The following is an 18,037-nucleotide window of genomic DNA, read 5'->3' as shown; positions in this document are numbered from 1 at the left end:
GGGTCTTTTCCAGGGAGTCTTCTCTTCTCATGAGGTAGTATTGGAGCCTCAGCTTCACGATCTGTCCTTCCAGTGAGCACTCAGGGCTGATTTCCTTAAGAATGGAGAGGTTTGATCTTCTTGCAGTCCATGGGACTCTCAAGAGTCTCCTCCAGCACCATAATTCAAAAGCATCAATTCTTCCGTGATCAGCCTTCTTTATGGTCCAGCTCTCACTTCCCTACATCACTACTGGGAAAACCATAGCTTTAACTATACGGACCTTTGTTGGCAAGGTGATGTCTCTGCTTTTTAAGATGCTGTCTAGGTTTGCCATCGCCTTTCTCCCAAGGAGCAGACGTTAATTTTGTGACTGCTGTCACCATCTGCAGTGATCATGGAGGCCAAGAAAGTAAAATCTCTCACTGCCTCCATTTCTTCCCCTTCTATTTGCCAGGAGGTGATGGGACCAGGCAAATAAGACAACAGGCATATAAAAATAGTACAGTGGTACCTCGGGTTACATACGCTTCAGGTTACAGACTCCATTAACCCAGAAATAGTACCTCAAGTTAAGAACTTTGCTTCAGGAGGAGAACAGAAATCGTGCTCCGGCGGCACAGCGGCAGCAGGAGGCCCCATTAGCTAAAGTGGTGCTTCAGGTTAAGAACAGTTTCAGGTTAAGAACAGACCTCCACCACGAATTAAGTACTTAACCCAAGGTACCACTGTAATAGTTTATTCATATGCAGCCCCAGCCAATCTAGGCGGCTTCCAGCAAATGGAAACATCACAGTAAGACATCCAACATTAAAAAAATTCCCTATATAGGGCTGCCTTCAGGTCATATAATAGTAGAGTTGTAAAGGGACCCCAAGGGTCATCTATGTACTTTTAAAACGTGGTTTTCTTTGACTACTGAACCAGAGACTCCCCAAGCCTAAAATGCTGAAGACCATCTCCCACACCGGCAGCACCAAGACTAAAATGCCAAAGTTCCTTGCACCTGGATCTCCCAAGGCTACAGCTCCACAACCTGGTTCCTTTGCAGGGCCAGAATACTTGTCTGCAACAGCCCTGCAAACCACTGATTTAGGGCATGAGTGCCGGCAGCATGAGCTTGCAGCGTGCTTGAGTGCTAAGCTCTAGGTCAGAGGGCTGCCTTCTTAAGTCTTCGTATTCCTCATCAGGGAGACAAAACCTAAGAGGTGACGTCAAGTTCAGAGAGCACAAAAAGACTCAGTTGAGGCTGACCTGGTTGGAACAAATTGTTTGTTTCCTGGGCTCTGTCCAGGGTCCTGAAGACCTATTTCCTTGTTTTCAGAAGATCTAATCTTGAACAAACCCTGCCTGTTTCCTGGCTGCCCTCTCCTGCCTCACACCACTTGCCCGACTTGCACTCTCCACGGTCTCTGGTTTACCATAATAGGATATGTGCCAAATACTGCTATAATAGACGAAGATCAGCTGTCAACATAATGCCACCTTGACAACATCACAGCAACATCATAAGGCTTTCAACAATATTAATGTTTACCTGCTAGTCTAATGTATGGTGAAAAGTTAACTAGTTTCTCAGCTGAAGTCCCCTGTGAATATGATGAGGATATACACATTTTCTTTTACATCCACCCATATGTTAATTAATACCCTTTTCATACATTTACATATTTTATACAAAACTGAATAAGAACAGATTTAATAGTCCTTTTTTTCTTGACCTTGATCACGTTCCATATAACAGTGAAATGTCTTAATGCATTAGGAATCATTATAGAATAACTGAAACGAAAAGCACTTTAATAACCCACAGGAAGAAAAAGTGGATCACGAGAAAATTAGAGGAGACTTATTAAAATGCTATGCAGCAAACACATAATTCACTAGGGCTGTTTTGTTCAGGCATATGTATCACAATTCATCATTACTTGTTTACTCAACTCTTGAGGCAATTTACCAACAAAGGTAAAAGTAAAACCATGTGTAAAGTTTATTTTGCTACACTTACCTATGTGTGAAAGTCATAGCATGGGCAGGAGTCAATGTAAATATCATGCTCTGGCCTGACACTTGCTGAACAAATTGCCCCATGTGTTCATCCTACTGAAACCAGCATTGGAATCACACCAGCATTTGCACCTTTCTTCTCGGCACACATCTAATACTTCTTCCCAGTAGATGTTTCTAAAGGTCTTCTCTGCAGTCGTCTTTCTTGTTGCAGTTTAGCTTCTTCCTTTTCTTTTTAGCCAACTCAGAATATCTCTGGTCAATTCTTAGGTCCAGTTTCAATCAGGAACTGCCAGACTCATACCCTTAAGAGCTCAGTGTGCTGTGGTCACCTGCAGATCTAGCAGGAACAAAGGACATCCACCTTTGGATGCCAGCGTGGTGTAGTGGTTAAGAACGGTGGACTCGTCATCTGGTGAACCAGGTTCACTTCCCTGCTCCTCCACATGCAACTACTGGGTAACCTTGGGCTAGTCACACTTCTCTGAAGTCTCTCAGCCTCACTCACCTCACAGAGTGTTTGTTGTGGGGGAGGAAGGGAAAGGAGAATGTTAGCCGCTTTGAGACTCCTTAAGGGGAGTGAAGCTGCTTTGAGACTCCTTAAGGGGATCAAGTCCAAACTACTACTACTACTACTACTACTACTACTACTACTACTACTACTCTTCTTCTTCTTCTTCTTCTTCTTCTTCTTCTTCTTCTTCTTCTTCTTCTTCTTCTTCTTCTTCTTCTTCTTCTTCTTTCTTCTTCCAGATCAGACTCCTGCCCATCTCACTTTGTCCTATATATCCTGACTGGCAGCAGCTCTTTGGGAGCACCACCAAAGTTCCTTCACATTGTTTGCTACCTGATACTTTTAACAAGATATGCCAGGGATTGAACTTGGTAGGGAGCTTCTACATGTGCTTTTCCGCTGAGCTGTCTTGCCTCCCAGTAATTTGCAGTTCATAGTTCTTGGTTCTAAGTGCTGTGCAGGACTTAATAGAGGAAGTCTTAATGGTTTTTATTTTAAAAACGAAAAAGGGGTTTCCTGCTCTTCTGCTTGTCTCTACCCAAGCTGACCCCATGTCCCCCACCTGCACTTCCATATGCCTCCATTTTGCTTTTTAAAAACAGAAATACCTTCTCCCCTCTACTCTCTCCCACTACCTCTGAATACCATATTGTCTTACAGTGAACGTAACAAAAAGACTTTATCATCTGAACAACAACAAAAAGAGACATTGCACATTCTCTTGTAATTCATGAAAATATTTAATTATTTAATTATTATTTTTAAAATGGAAATATTCAGAAATGGGCAGCCTGAACAATCAGCCACAGACCACGAGCCTTTTCCACCCTATTTATATCATGGAATGCTACATTTCCTCTTCCTGCAATGCTCTTTATTAATTCATTTTACAGGCAGATTGTGGAACAAAATGATTTATTTGCTTTGAAAAGTGACAATAATAGCAAATGATGTTGCATATTTAAATTTAGTGGGAGATACAATAATAAATTGGGGTTCTCAACAAGGATAAACCTACACTCAGCTCTGCAGTTCTTCTGGGGTCACAGTATTGGAAAGAGGGGAACTCATAACAAATTCTCATTTTATTCTTCTGAAAGGCACTGATGGGGGAGCCAAGTCACTTCATTATACCTGACCAACTATTGCCCAGCCAAACCTGGGTATCCTTTGAATTTTGCCATCCTAAACTCAATGCAATGACTTTAGGTTTGGTCTCATTCCATTGCACAGCCCACAAACACAAGCATCAGCTACGTTCCTGTCACTGAGATTTTAATCCACGAGGTACCATGCCCTCAGAACGCTAAATCTGTAGAGGTCTACCATGTTTCAGCATGCACTTATTAGAACTATGAGAATGTACTCTCAGCTTCACAATTAACCAAATTAACTTTTTGAAAAAGCATACAAGGGGCAGCTGCAAACCTTTTACACTGCCCTCTAATAAAAGCACAATGTAGCCACTGATACTTTCCCAAGCCTGTTACTCTATAGCATGACCTTTTTATGTGCCTGTCTTGGGGGACAACTGTCCCCTAAAGTTACTACCCTAGAAATACCTTAATTAGCACACCTGTCCACACGCAACCATGTTGGTTAATGTGGTGTAGTGGTTAAGAGCGGTGGACTCGTAATCTGGTGAACCGGGTTCGCTTCCTCGCTCCTCCACATGCAGCTGCTGGGTGACCTTGGGCCAGTCACACTTCTTTGAAGTATCTCAGCCCCACTCACCTCACAGAGTGTTTGTTGTGGGGGAGGAAGGGAAAGGAGAATGTTAGCCACTTTGAGACTCCTTCGGGTAGTGATAAAGCGGGATATCAAATCCAAACTCTTCTTCTTCTTCTTCTTCTTTGTGGCTTTTCACTGCCTGCCACCAGGCAGGAGTTCTTCAGCAGGAGGCTGGTGAGAGCCTGGAAGGGGACGCCTCTGCACAGCCCACCTCTGCCCCAGCCCAATGCAAAGAGGTTTTGGATTGTTCTACCAGACACATGCCCTACACCAAATTATGTACATAAATAAACCCTAGCCTTCCTTGCAGAAAAAGCTGTGTTGTTAAAGATGTCCTAAAAGGTATAAAGAACCAACACATGCTGTTATTATGATAAAGAACAATGCATGTGCTGTTTTCTAGGTAGACAAATAAGGAATAAGGCTTTATAAAGCCTGAATTATTTTGTTTCACGTATGTGAAGGTTGAAAACCACACAGAGGTTTCAAGAATGACAAGAGCAGGTGGCTAATCATGTTTTTCTGCCCTTTGCAAAATGCTTTGCAATAATTTTCAGAATTCTACTAACCACAAACTGTCATAGGCAGTGGGCAGATGCGTCCTGGTCTTAGTTCTGCTTTATAACAAATACAGCCTGTGGCAGAATTTCATTGACAGAGCAGACACAACTCATTACTTCAAGGGTTCAGGCTTCGGCATGGTTCTTGAGGAAGTGCACACCTTGAAATGTCATGACCTTTTCTAGCAGAGGGGGGAAATGGCACTAAAAGGGGGGAGCACAATGATGGGGGCACAAGGGGGGAATGAGAACAGGAGAGAGTACGCAAAAAGTTTTTGAAAGATTGCATATTTTCAGCACATCATTATGCTTTTATGTGGGTGCTACTGAATATGTCAAGGAAAAAATGCTCTACAAATTGTTGGGCCAGGGGAAAACCACTTAGCACTTCATTTTTAACAAAATGTTGCTAAGAATTTGGATAGTATTCACTGCAGCATGTTAAAAAGATGGGGGGGGGGAGTCTGTCTGCAGTCATAAAAAATCTGATTGACTATAATGGGGGTCAGGATTTCACCTGAAGACATTTATGGAATATTAATAAAGTGATATGTCATGAACTTCAAGCCACTTATTTCAGACTATTGTTGTGCAAGCCCCCAAAAATGATGTCTGTGAGTTTACCTAGAATAATTCTACTGCAGTTAATGTGACCATTCTGGCATATGAATTGCAGCATAAATTGAGGGGAATTTATAATAAAACTAACACTCTTATAAAAGGAGACAAAGTTTGACGTACATTTCTTTATCCTAGAAACCAAGCTCAGTGTAAAAAGCAGGGCTGTAAGATCTCCTCATCAGACAACGCATGTAAGTCAGGCACTTTTTTGTCCTCCCTAATCAAATAGTTGAAATCAGAAGATTTCCCTCTTGTGTTTTCCCCTCTAGCTTTATCTCTGCGCATTTCTCTTCATCACTCGCATCAAAGGACTTCCATCAACTAGTAGCAATGCTTGCCCACTCGATGCTTCATAAAGGATATGTTACCATTGCACATTTCTGTCTTCCCTAGTAGTTAGTTTATTTTAGCATTAAGCTGTTGCTATTAATACTGCTTCTGCTGTTGCGTTGGCTAAATAGAATTGTTGCAATAATTTGATTTTAAAAAATATATTCTTTGGTATACATATAATCTTTATTGCATAGGCAGATCCACACTGCTTAGTAAAATCTTAATGTTCAGAGAACTGGCAGAGAGTTTAAGAAAAACATTTTACTTTAGGGAAATGAGTGAAGTTACGGACAGGTGTTTGGGCTTTCATCTGCAAGAGCTGTAAATAAGCTATTGGTTTATCACAGCAGTTTTGTCTTCCAGCTGAATGTGGGACCACATGTGGCAATAATATAAATCCCATCATCTTAGAGTGGTAATTCTATAGAGCCAAAACTGTCAAAAGAATTCAGTGACATATATTCATAAAATTACTAGGACCACTGTTCAAATGACCCTGCAGTTACCACTGGTAAACATTCCGAATGATCAGGCAGCAAATATTCATTCAAAGGAAATAGTAATGTTGGTATTGACAGCTGCTCGAATTTCCATTGCTGAAAAATGGAAGACATGGCATGATTTACAGTTGTCTTTGTGGTATAAAAAGGTCTGGAATTTGGCAATATCTGAGAAAATAACACACAATATGTAATGGTATCAGGGGGTTGCTCGAGAGCAATCAGGCAAATGCCTCCCTGGTCAGCTGTAAAGCCTTGTTATTGGTGCCAAAAAAACCTTCACCATGCAGAGCGCCCACTCTTCCATGGCTCGCTCATTCACTGGCAGAATCTGAGAGTGGGTGGTCCTTAAACCTTCCCCAGCAGAGTAGTTTCTTGACGCCCAGTCTGCGCTTCCCCTCTCTGTGCGGAAGCCTACTGCACAAGGAGGGCGTGGGTAACGGAGGACCTCTCTCCTCCCCGGTTTGCTTAGGCACTGCCTCACCTCCTCCGAGCCCTACAGCTGCTCTCCGCTGGAGGCGTGGTTACTTTCATCCACTGAGGAGGTGCTGCTTCCCATGATCTTTGGGGGCTCTCTGTAATCCATCCGGCTTTTCCCCTCTCGCCCCTGAGCCAATGGCAGTTCCCTGACACAATATAAAAGTCTTAAAAGGATCTGAAGACCTGGGATATTTCTATGCCAGTTGCTGGGGATTTATCACTTAGGCTACTGCAAAAGATCTGCAAAGTTATCTGCCTGTTCCAATGCATGAAATGTGGACCTCATAACTGCGATTTATAAAATTTGTGCTCCTCTCCTGATCTTGTGTAACTGTTAATATTAGATGCGTGGCTCTGTAATGTGACAGTGAAAACAATTGTTCTTTAATGTTTCTTGTATTTGCTGTGCCTTTTTTTGCTTGTTTTATAATTTAATAAAAATCTTTTTTTTCACTGCTGAAGAGCCTAGGCCCTTTCTAGTAGTCTTGAAAGAACTGCAAACAGATGGAAAATACAGAGACAGTATCTGATTATCATGAGGGCTGCAGTGAAATATATGGGGTCGTCTGATGCGACAATGAAAGTAGTGACATAGATGTAAACTGCCTAAGCAGCTTCTCTGTGTAGATGTCAGCAGATGCTACCGTGGTCCCTGTTTACCAGGATCAACCCCCGTTTTTGATACTTGTTGTCCTTAGAGCAATTTGGGGTGTGCCTTGGGGGTGGGTGGGAAATAGTGTGATTAGATTAACTGCTTTCAGGCTTTAAATGGGCTCTGAGCTAGTTGCGTGCTTCTCAAAGACTATAACAGAGATTTTCACCCTGCGATCCGTGAGCTCCATCCAGGTGGCCCACTAAACACTGTGGAAGAATAGAAGACCTGTGAACTGGGCCTTGCACTTGATTTACTTTTTCTTACTATTGAGACTGAGGCTGTTTTTGACCAGGGCCAGATTGTCAAATAGGCTAACAAGTCTCTGATCTAGAGCCTATTATTTTCATCATACAGCATTGGTGTAGTATGTCACTTTTTCCCTTTAAAAAAATTACCAAATAAAAGGTAACTTTGCTGAACATGACCTGAGCCTAAAACTGACAAACATTGCACTTGACTTCGCAAAAACTTTGCTTTCCAAGAAAGGCACATTCCTTGCATTAGAAAGGCAAGGCTATGGTCATTGCAGCTTGAGTTATATATCTGTGCTCTGACCTGACGAACAAACAGAAGCTTAATAAGTTGTCCATTCCCAGTAATTGTCAAGCAGTGCATGGAAAAGAAAGCTTAAGAACTGCTAGCCTGAAGGATAATTGTATCAGATGAGAGAATCTTCTTTCCTGTGGTCTCCCCACAGCCTGCTCCCCATCTCTTGGCTATCTGCTGCTATTGTTAAGAGCCAGGATTCTGCCAGTGGGCCTAGCTGAACTATTAGCCGCAAAAACCACGTTGTGGCTTATAAATGTTATCAGTAAAAAAATAAAATGTATGCCCATAATCATAAGCACTATGACAAACTTGGGGAGCTCACTATCTTCCAGGTCTTCCAGAAGGGTCTGGCTGGTTGCTGTTAGTGCATTCACCATACTATAGTAGAATAGCTGAAGCCTGGTCTCCCCCAGGAAGGAAATTTTTACACTTTCATATCTGAAGTAGCTGGGGTTATTTTGTATGATCTGACCTTGTACAAACAAAAAAACAAAAAATAGTAGAAGTTCACAAAAGGTGCAAAGTCTATTCCTTGTGGCAATGTATCAAGTGACCTTTGAGTTGTCAGAACACCAGTGAGCACATTAAATTGTTTTTACAGACAGGGAGCTTGTCACGCTCAAAATGCATTGGAATGGTATCATGCATTGTTGTAAGGAATAAAGATGTCCATTGCTTTATGTTTCAACTGCAGTTTTTGTGTGGTCTGGACTGCAGTGAGACCTTTAGAAACAAAGGCTATGCACACATTAGCGGATTGCAATGCAGTGAGATCGTTCCCCCTGCCACTTTTCAAGTTGCATTCTTACATTGTTTTACACACCAGAGAGAGGGCAGTGATATCTTCTGGGGGTTTCCCAAAAACCTCTGGAGCAGATCCGTGGGGAGAGGAAGTTCCACTGCATAAACAGTAAACCCAGTAATATATATATTAAGAGGTCAAGACACGAAAGCTTTAGCAACTAATCCACACCTAATGACCCTCCTAAGTGGTACTCAGAATATCACTCAAGAAATCACTCAAGATATCCCTCAAGTAATTAATGAACAAAAGAAGAAAAGGCACACTAACCTGGGAACTTCCTCTCTGCCCAGAACGTTGGAGGCTATACACCACACCCCCTCAACAGTATTTATAGGAACTCAAACACTGAGATCCTGCTCTGTTCTAGTAACAAGAAGCCGAAAGCACCAGCCTGAAGATGACGAGTGAGACCTCGTCGAAACGTCGCCTAGACACCCCAACTCTTACACGGGAAGACACCCGAAGACACCAAAACCTGCATTCCTGTACCCGTGAAAATCTACGAAAGCATATATATATATATATATATATCCCCCTTGCATTTAGATTGCAAATATTGGTACTGGCAAACAACAAAATGTCCAGTAAGCCACATAGAGTCTGAGTGGAGGAACCAGAAGGCCAACCTATTAATGCCCCCATGCTAATAAGATTTCTAGGAACGATCAGCATAGAAATCAAAGTAGTTACTATATTGCCTTTCAGCTGGAAAGATATGGGTGGTTTCTGTTTATCAAAACTCATAAGAATATAAGAAGAACCTGTTGGACCAGCCCAATGGCCCATCTAATCCAGCACCCTTTTCACAGATGCCTGTAAGTAGGACCTGTGCATAAATGCGTTATCACCTCCTGTGGTTTCCGGCAACTGTTATTCAGAAGCAATGCCACCTCCAACACAGCCTTTTCTTCCTTGAATTTGTCTAATTTCTTTTTAAAGCCATCTAAGTTGGTGGTCCATAAAGTTAAAGCTATGGTTTTCCCAGTAGTGAGAGCTGGACCATCAAGAAGGCTGATCGCCGAAGAATTGATGCTTTTGAATTATGGTGCTGGAGGAGACTCTTGAGAGTCCCATGGACTGCAAGAAGATCAAACCTATCCATTCTGAAGGAAATCAGCCCTGAGTGCTCACTGGAAGGACAGATCCTGAAGCTGAGGCTCTAATACTACCTCATGAGAAGAGAAGACTCCCTGGAAAAGACCCTGATGTTGGGATAGATGGAGGGCACAAGGAGAAGGGGACAACAGAGGACGAGATGGTTGGACAGTGTTCTCGAAGCTACCAGCATGAGTTGGACCAAACTGCAGGAGGCAGTGGAAGACAGGAGTCCCTGGCATGCTCTGGTCCATGGGGTCACGAAGAGTCGCACACGACCAAACGACTAAACAACAACAACAAGTTGTGGCCATTGTTGCCTCCATAGTTAACTATGCACTGTTTTGAATCTTCCAACATTCACCCCCATCACATGTCTGTGAGAGAGGGAGGGAGAAAAGCTTCATATACTTTCTATATGTCACACATAATTTTATTAACTTCTAGTATATCACTCCTTACTCAACCTCCCCTTGATCATTTCAGCAGACTTTTAGCAGAGGTATTCTGTGGACTTCTAGCAGAAATATTAACAAGCCTGTGCACGCACAGTAAATCAGTTCAAATTTTCAAGAGTGTTGTCAGTTTTTCTTGTGCAAGATTCATAAGTGGGGCGGACAGTCCTTGGTGCAGAGGGCTAATTTAGAAGGTTTTTGAAAAGTGCACTTCAACCCAGAGCTAGGTCTAAAAAAGAAAGACTAGAATAAAAGTACCCCTTCAAAAGATAGAAATTGCAACATAAAGTAATGAGTCATCTCTGTTAAGTAGGAAGAGGATATTATCCTCTTGATGATAGAATCTTAGAAATTTTCTATAAGTGGTCTTTGCCTCTAAATCCAAGCTGAAAGCAGATTAAGGGCATCGGATTTCACTAGGAAGTTCTGTGAAAACACCAGTGGAATCGCTGGAGCTGCCGAAAAGTTCAGGTGGTAGAATATACCACTTGTGTTGAACTTGCTGTTTTCTGTTCCATTTGTAGCATCTCTGTGTGGACCATTAGAAAATCAATGGAGACTGCCCACAGGCTAGGAATGTGTACCCTCAATGCGTGCATCAGATCCGCCAGACAGAAACAAAATTGTGAAGGTATAAATGTCGTCTGTGTGTTTAGGACTGGAGTGTAAGACAAATAAAACAAATATAGCTAATGGGCCTTCTTCTAAGGCCATTGTTTCCTTCCTTACGCATGATGCATCCAGAGGAGCAGTGAACTGTGCTCTGAAGAGGAAAAACAAACAATTATGCTCTGTCTGGTTATATCAGAATCTGCACAGACCTAGTTCATTATTTGTAAGCTTGATGTACCATAGTGTACGTGTGCATTCTTCACTGACAGCAATGTAGTTTCATAAATTGCTGTTGTGCAGCCCATTAAGAAAGTATAGCGGAATGTACCCCAGTATTACTAGTAGCAAAAATTGTTTACCCTTTACCCATAATCAGAAGACAGGGGAGGGGCACTTATTGGAATTGACAAGAAATGTTTAACCTCTCATTTCTCATATTTACCCCCAAATGAGTCCTGCTGATTTTAATAGAACTGATTTCCCAATAAAATGTATTTAGAACCAGTGTATTAAATACAAAAAAACCTCAAACCAGAATAATTTAACTTAATCCCCTTAGTGATATTGGAAAAAATAAAATGGATTTTCTGATTTTCAAAATGCAGGGTGCAGGGATATGCAAAATGTATCAGATGGTATTGCAACATCCTAGGAGCACCCTAACAAGGCCCTTACTGCTGAATATTGCTAGGTCACTTGGTCCATTCAGTTAAGACTCCCCTTAACAGTCCTTTCAACAACTAGCTACCAACATTTGCTGAGAGCAATAGGACTCTCCCTTTATATGTTTAATTTTGTATATCAGTACAAGATACTTGAGATGAGACCTGCTTTTTCTGAATCCTCCCAGACCACTTTAATTTAGGAGCATTAAACAGATTTATTTATAGAAAAGGATACGAGAACAAAATAAAGAATAAGTTTTACAACCATAACTAGACATATCTGACAAGCTTTTTTCACAGCTATCTTCTTTATCTATGCCATCATTCTCTCTCTCTCTCTCATTTCATTTATCTTCATTCTCTATACTGCAACTCCTCTTCATCTGCCATTCACTTTGACCCCACCCAGCATATCTCCCAATATGAAGAAGTCGCTAAAATTCTATTTGGGGCAAGACACAGAATCAGAAGAAGCCCAAAGGGCTGAAGTTAGAATATCATTCATTGCCCTTGAAGCAACTCTGTGAAGTAGGTTAGAAAGACGGAGTGATTTTCCCAATGCGCAGCATAGATCATTATGGCAGAATGAGGATTTGAACTTCAGTCCAGATCTAGCATGCTGTCTTCTATATCACGCCATTTCACCGTCATGAACCAATCCCAAAATGTTTCTACACTTTACAGACACATGTAATGCATTTCAGACACATGTAATGGCTTGGAAAGATTAGAGCCCTGTTGTGAAAACAAAGGAACTGAAGACTTCACCTTAATATTTGTATTCTGCAAAGCTATCAGTTTTAATTGCGTGGCGAGTTCCCGCCTCCCCCTGATGAAATAAAGACACAGGACACAAGAATTCAGGTTAATGGGTCAAATTTGGCCACAACTTTATTGATTACAGGAATTGAGCGGTATTGGCTTAGGCATTGGTCCTAACTACTAACCGGCTAGAGGCCGGAAGGGTTAATCACCAGAGGGAGGAGTCCTGCTGAGACTCGTCAACTAGGACCTCCCCCGGGCGTCACCGCCTGGGGGTGTGCCGTGGGACGACACCTCCTTAGGCTTAGGACAAGGCCACGCCCCCAGAATCCTTTATCGGACTACCCTTGCTTGGGGGAAGGTGATGGTGCTCCTTCCCCCTTCATTTGCATAACAATAGGACAGTACCCCTACCAATGCCTAACCGCCTGCCGCCCGCAACCCCACCTCCTTGTTTATCGCGGAAGTGGCTTTCCCAGATTTGTCATTTAAAAAATGTTGAACATATCACTATTGCCAATGTCTGCAATTTTCATAGTACTGAGCTAAAGGCTACAGGAGATGTAAAGTCCCCTGCTTTGGTCATATGGAGGTTTGGGTTCTGTGCCTGCTGAATAGATGCACATTCTAAAGCTTTCGTGTTCTGTTTATCTGGGCACAAAGAGTGACCTAATTATTCATTTATCGCCTATGTTACAAAAATGATATTACAAAAAAATGATTTTCCTGATCTCAAAAGTCAAAGGTTAAGTTGCCATATGCTTTCTCATGCTTTCAGGCTATTGAATGGCATGTTATAAAACCTCAGTTGTTTACCTTAGAGTAGTGAATTTTTATGTATTGCAGTATGTATCACACACATCTTCAATATTCTAACTTAGCTGTGTCAAAAAAAAAAGTGCATTAAAAACTGACACTCATGGGATTAAAATGTGCTGTGTTTCGTTGTGGTCAGACCACTGAAAAGAGTTTGGCAACTGACCTTTCCGGCTGGTACATTTGAAATAAAAGGAATTATGTTACTTGAAACAATGAGAAGAAATGTGGATGCCAATGCGAGTTTTGTAAAAGAAAAAGTGGGAAGATGTTATTATCTCTCATCGTAAAGCCCACAAACTATGCCCACAACACTCATTTACAAATTATACACAATTCCATATAGATTTACACTGCAATTTTGCTTGCAGAAAACGATTTTTGAAAGCATGGATAATTGTCACACCATGACCCTTTATAAGCTTTAAGAATGAGTTCTGGAATGTTAAAAGAAACAATAATAATTTTGTTTTATATTTCAGAATGGTTTTGGTAACTTTCCTTCTGCTAATGTGCTTCCAATTTTAGACATTATGCTGTTATTGCAATCACAATACGATGGTAAAAAGATAACTTGGAACTCTAGTCCAGCCTCCAGAGATAAGCAGCCTCTGCTTTTTGATACTTGACTTGTTTGGCAAAAAAAAAAGAGGCATATTGAAACTAAATTATTCTCATTCATGTACACTCTTTGCCACCTCCCCTCCTCTCCACTTTATGTAGGCTAAAGATACCAAAACAAGCAACAACATTAGATCAAAGTTTATTACCGTATTTCTTCACCTGAATTTTCAGGAAATGCCTCCGTTATGTCTCAATGTTAGATCGATAGATTGACAGACAGACAGACAGAAAGACAGACAGACAAAAAAACCAGCATGTGCACAATGGAACCTCAGCAGCATTACAGGTTGTCAAGTTTGAGCAAACGCAGAGATCCTTTAGAGCCTTTCTCACTTTGTGTGGGATGCCTGGCCTGGGACTATGCCAATAACACTAAATAAAGGGTTGGTTTCTTACTGCTGTCAAACGAGTCTCACCAACTGGGGTGCAACTAACAATGCCGCTTATGATGTCAGTGATCGAGCTGGGATATAAGGGTTTAGGTAGCCTCTGTGGTACCCTGGTCCTAAATTGTTCAGAGCTCTGTAAATTGCTACAAGGACTTTAAACCTGGCTTGGTAACAGATGGGCAACAGTACAGATGTTTTCAGAATGGTGTCACATGTTGTCAGCCTTGTTCTCCCATCAGCAATATAGCTGCCACATTCTGGCATCAGCTGGAGCTTTCAGCCCAAGGCATAGATAGATAGATGATAGATAGATAGATGATAGATAGATAGATAGATAGATAGATAGATAGATAGATAGACAAATCCAACACCACCAGTGAGATAATCTTGTTATCACATAGTCGAAGGATGAATGTTCCTCCTTCAATAGTTTTTCTTCTGGACCATGTATCTATTTACTGATTTTAAAATTATTGCAAATCTCGAGAGTTGTTTTTTTACCATTTGGAGAAACACAGTAAAAAAAGGAATTAAGTTTGCTCTGCAAGAAGCTGTTTGTAAGGCTCAGTGGAAAAATAATAATTTTGTTCTACGTTATTATAAAATCTTCCATGGCATTTTTTTTATCTTGAGAGTAACATTACTGTAGTTTCAGTGTGACTTTTCTTACTGTCCTAGTTCTCAAGAGCTATGAATAAAAACTGAATCTCTTTTTCAGATCTAGAGAATATGGGGTGGGTGGGTCTGATTTTGCCCACTCTAGTCATCATGCATTTTTCATTATGTTTAAAATGTGGCTGCAGGAATAGCTTTTGGTAGTAACTTTTTTGCTTTTTTAAAAGACAAAATTATCCATGAGTAAGGACACATTACTGATTCATTGCAAAGAAAACTTGAACTTGAGCAACTTTTCTGGTCTATACCCTGGCTCTTTATTTTCTCTGGGCACAATCCACTAAAAAGCTCTCCTGTGTAAGTGAATGTAAGCACTACTGTGCCCTCGAGCCAGTCCAGTTAAGTGGGACTTGTAACTTTCTAGGAGATTCACTATATGAAAACTTAGGAAATGTCAGCTTGTTATTTCTGCCACATTACCATGTAGCTGTATCACTCGGGGAAAGCAAACTTCAGCCTTTAAGGGCCATTACTAAGGTAAAATAAAAAGAGACGAAAACAAAAGCAGGAAATAATAATGGTGAGTTAGATTCAGACTAACTTGGTCTCACTTAGTCCCGAAGATATCAATGGGATTAAAGTGACCCATAACTAACTTTTCACTTTGATTGTTTTCAACTAGTTCTAAATACAGCCAACTCACTGAGGATACAGCTATGTGCAAAGTTTTCTCTGCTCATCCATAAATACAGACTCCAGCTATACAGTGACCCAAGTTTACTACAATTCTGCAGTCATTCGTGTCCCAGAGACTGTTGCATTCAAAACAATGGTTCCATGAAATAAAAAATGAAGCATGGCTTCGCTGTGTAACGTGTTTGTTAGTGTTGTCCTGTTGACAGATTCTAGGCCAGTTAGGGATTGCATGGTTGCTAAAGAATGTTGTTCATGCAGGGAAAACTAGGGGGAAATGACTTTGCTTACCTTAGCAGCATGTCTTTCCCCCAAATGTGGAAGGGGAGTTGCTAATTTAGGCATGGTTAAAGAGGACTAAGTGTACAAGAAAACAGCCACAGTAGTTGCAAGAGATTTGTTTCCCTACTTACCCTGTTGGGGGTGGAAATGCTCAATCACCAGATGCTTAAGAAATCAGTCTTTACAGAACTGTTGTATGAGGTGGTTTTACAGTCTGTAAAGCTTTGCCCTGTATGGTAAAACGTGTAGATGACTCTGCACAAAGCTGCCATGTGTGATGGTTTTGCTGTCCATTTCCACATTTAGGTAAACCCCCAGTGTAATGATCCTTTATGAAGAAGACAAGGAACAGTCCAAAATAGAAAGTAGAATTTAACAACATTATGCTTTAGTCCATATTGGTACATTCCAGACTTTAATGGATACAACTCTCATCATCTGTGACTACTGGCCATGCTGACTGCAGCTGCTGAGGCTTTTGAGTCCAACATCTGGAGGGCAACACATTGGCTTACGCTTGCTTTAGCCATAGAGCTGCTTTGGTTTATATACACTTGCTGACATCTGATCCCACTGTATAGCATGACCAAGAAATCAATCTCAGGATGGAGCTCCAAAAATAGGAGCAAGCTTAGTTTTTTTAGATGACTGAGATCACCAGGGACAGGGGGTAAGGTTGGCTTCAATGTGAATATGTTTCTTTTACATAGAATAGAGTGACTTGCCGTTCATTACTATAGTGAAAAGCATAGAACCTAGAGAAAAAGTTGTTGTGGAGGCAAAGCTTGCCCACTATGACTAAAACTGCCACCACAGACAAAGATAACTTGGGAGATGAGAGGTGGAGGAGTGTCTTTTCACCTTCTTCTTAGAAGTAGCTCCAGAATTATAGGGAAAGGGGTCCACACACTTCGAAAAGCTCTCGTAATTCCCACTCACCAGAAGGTAGCTTCCGAAAGCATTATAAGCTTGCAGGTGGAAGCATGTTCCTTCCTTTCTTCTCAGACTCATGACTTGTCCTATCACCATGTGATGACTGGCCACTGGTTGTGGGCAGCAAACTGTTAGCTACTTCATTTTTATTTTATTTGTTATTTGTACTGTGAGGGAGAGGGGCACACTTATTTTGCCCCTCAGGTACCAGAATAACCTGGGTAGCTATTGGCGCTAAACATCTTGACTAAATCAGGGCTGCGCTTTTGCTGTTCTGCTTCAGGCAACCAAAGGTCTTGGCAGACCCTCTCAGGTTCTAGAGCCAGCGTGGTGCAATGGTTAGAGTGTTGGCCTATGATCTGGGAGACCAGGGTTTGAATCCCCACTCAGCAATGAAGCTCGCTGGGTGACCTTGGACCAACCACCATCTCCTAGCCTAACCTACCTCAGAGGGTTGTCAGCATGAAATGAGGAGGAGGAGAACCATACAAACCACCTTGAGCTCCTTGGAAGTTAATGATGGTATATAAATGTAATTAATAAATAGACTCCTAATTCTGCCCTTGATAATGGGAGAGGATGGATGAAGAACAACCCTCCAGCTTCCAATTTCTCTCCACCCAATCGATCACAGACCACTGTAGTTTTAAAATAAGGGATGGGAGAAAGTTTGGCTGTGTTTACAGCTTGTGGTGACAGTAAAATTTCCCTGCTATGTCTACATTACTATCTTTCCTCAACACAGCTCCCACTGAGGTGTGTTATATACAATCACTACCTCTTGATGGGCACTTTGTGGGTTAACCAAAAATGCTCAACTGCACTTTGTTCCAAAAAGCTGTGAAGTTCCTTTCAAATTCTTGTAATGAGTCTGTAGGAAAGTACATTCTCTGTGTGTCAGAAGCTTGGTGTTTGGTATGCTGTTTTCCTTATCGTTACCAATTATGGAGCGTTTTGCGGACTACATGACAGTAAGGTGGCACATTCAAATTGTTAGTGCCTTTGCTTATTACTTTTGGCTACTACATGCCTTTTTTTGCAAGTTGACCTAATCATAATTAATCAGAAGAGAGAATGTGGACTTCACAGAGTAATTTCATGCTTATTGTTCACTTACTTGGGGACCGCAGGTCTCAAAAATCCAAGTTTCCTGGGGGAAGGCTAAGAGAATTGCTAAGGCTGGTGAAATCTCCTTTATTGAGGAGCTCCATGCTTAATTTTTAAGCATATGTGCAGGGCTTTAACCTGCTAGGTAGACATTCAGAATCCCAGGTGTGCGGGGATGAGCTAGAGAAATCTACATCATTTGTGTGTGGTGGTGATTTTGTTTGTGGGTTTTTTTGTTTACAAAAAAATAAGGTA

The 18,037-nt window shown here is 41.4% G+C and overlaps 1 protein-coding gene across 2 annotated transcripts in view; it reads left to right on the top strand.

Moving 5' to 3' along the window:
• Positions 1-18,037, top strand: part of EXOC1L (exocyst complex component 1 like) — a 107,567-nt gene that overhangs the window by 32,479 nt on the left and 57,051 nt on the right. For both annotated transcript variants that reach the window (XM_081209178.1, XM_081209179.1), the window contains exon 2: positions 5,548-5,603. The gene's annotated coding sequence lies outside the window, so the exon portion shown is untranslated. The remainder of the gene's footprint in view (positions 1-5,547; positions 5,604-18,037) is intronic.

The sequence above is a fragment of the Podarcis bocagei genome, assembly GCF_964188305.1.
Source record: "Podarcis bocagei genome assembly, chromosome: 9".
Taxonomy (NCBI): domain Eukaryota; kingdom Metazoa; phylum Chordata; class Lepidosauria; order Squamata; family Lacertidae; genus Podarcis; species Podarcis bocagei.
The sequence above is the reverse complement of the archived record's forward strand: the minus strand, read 5'-3'. Positions and strand labels throughout refer to the sequence as shown.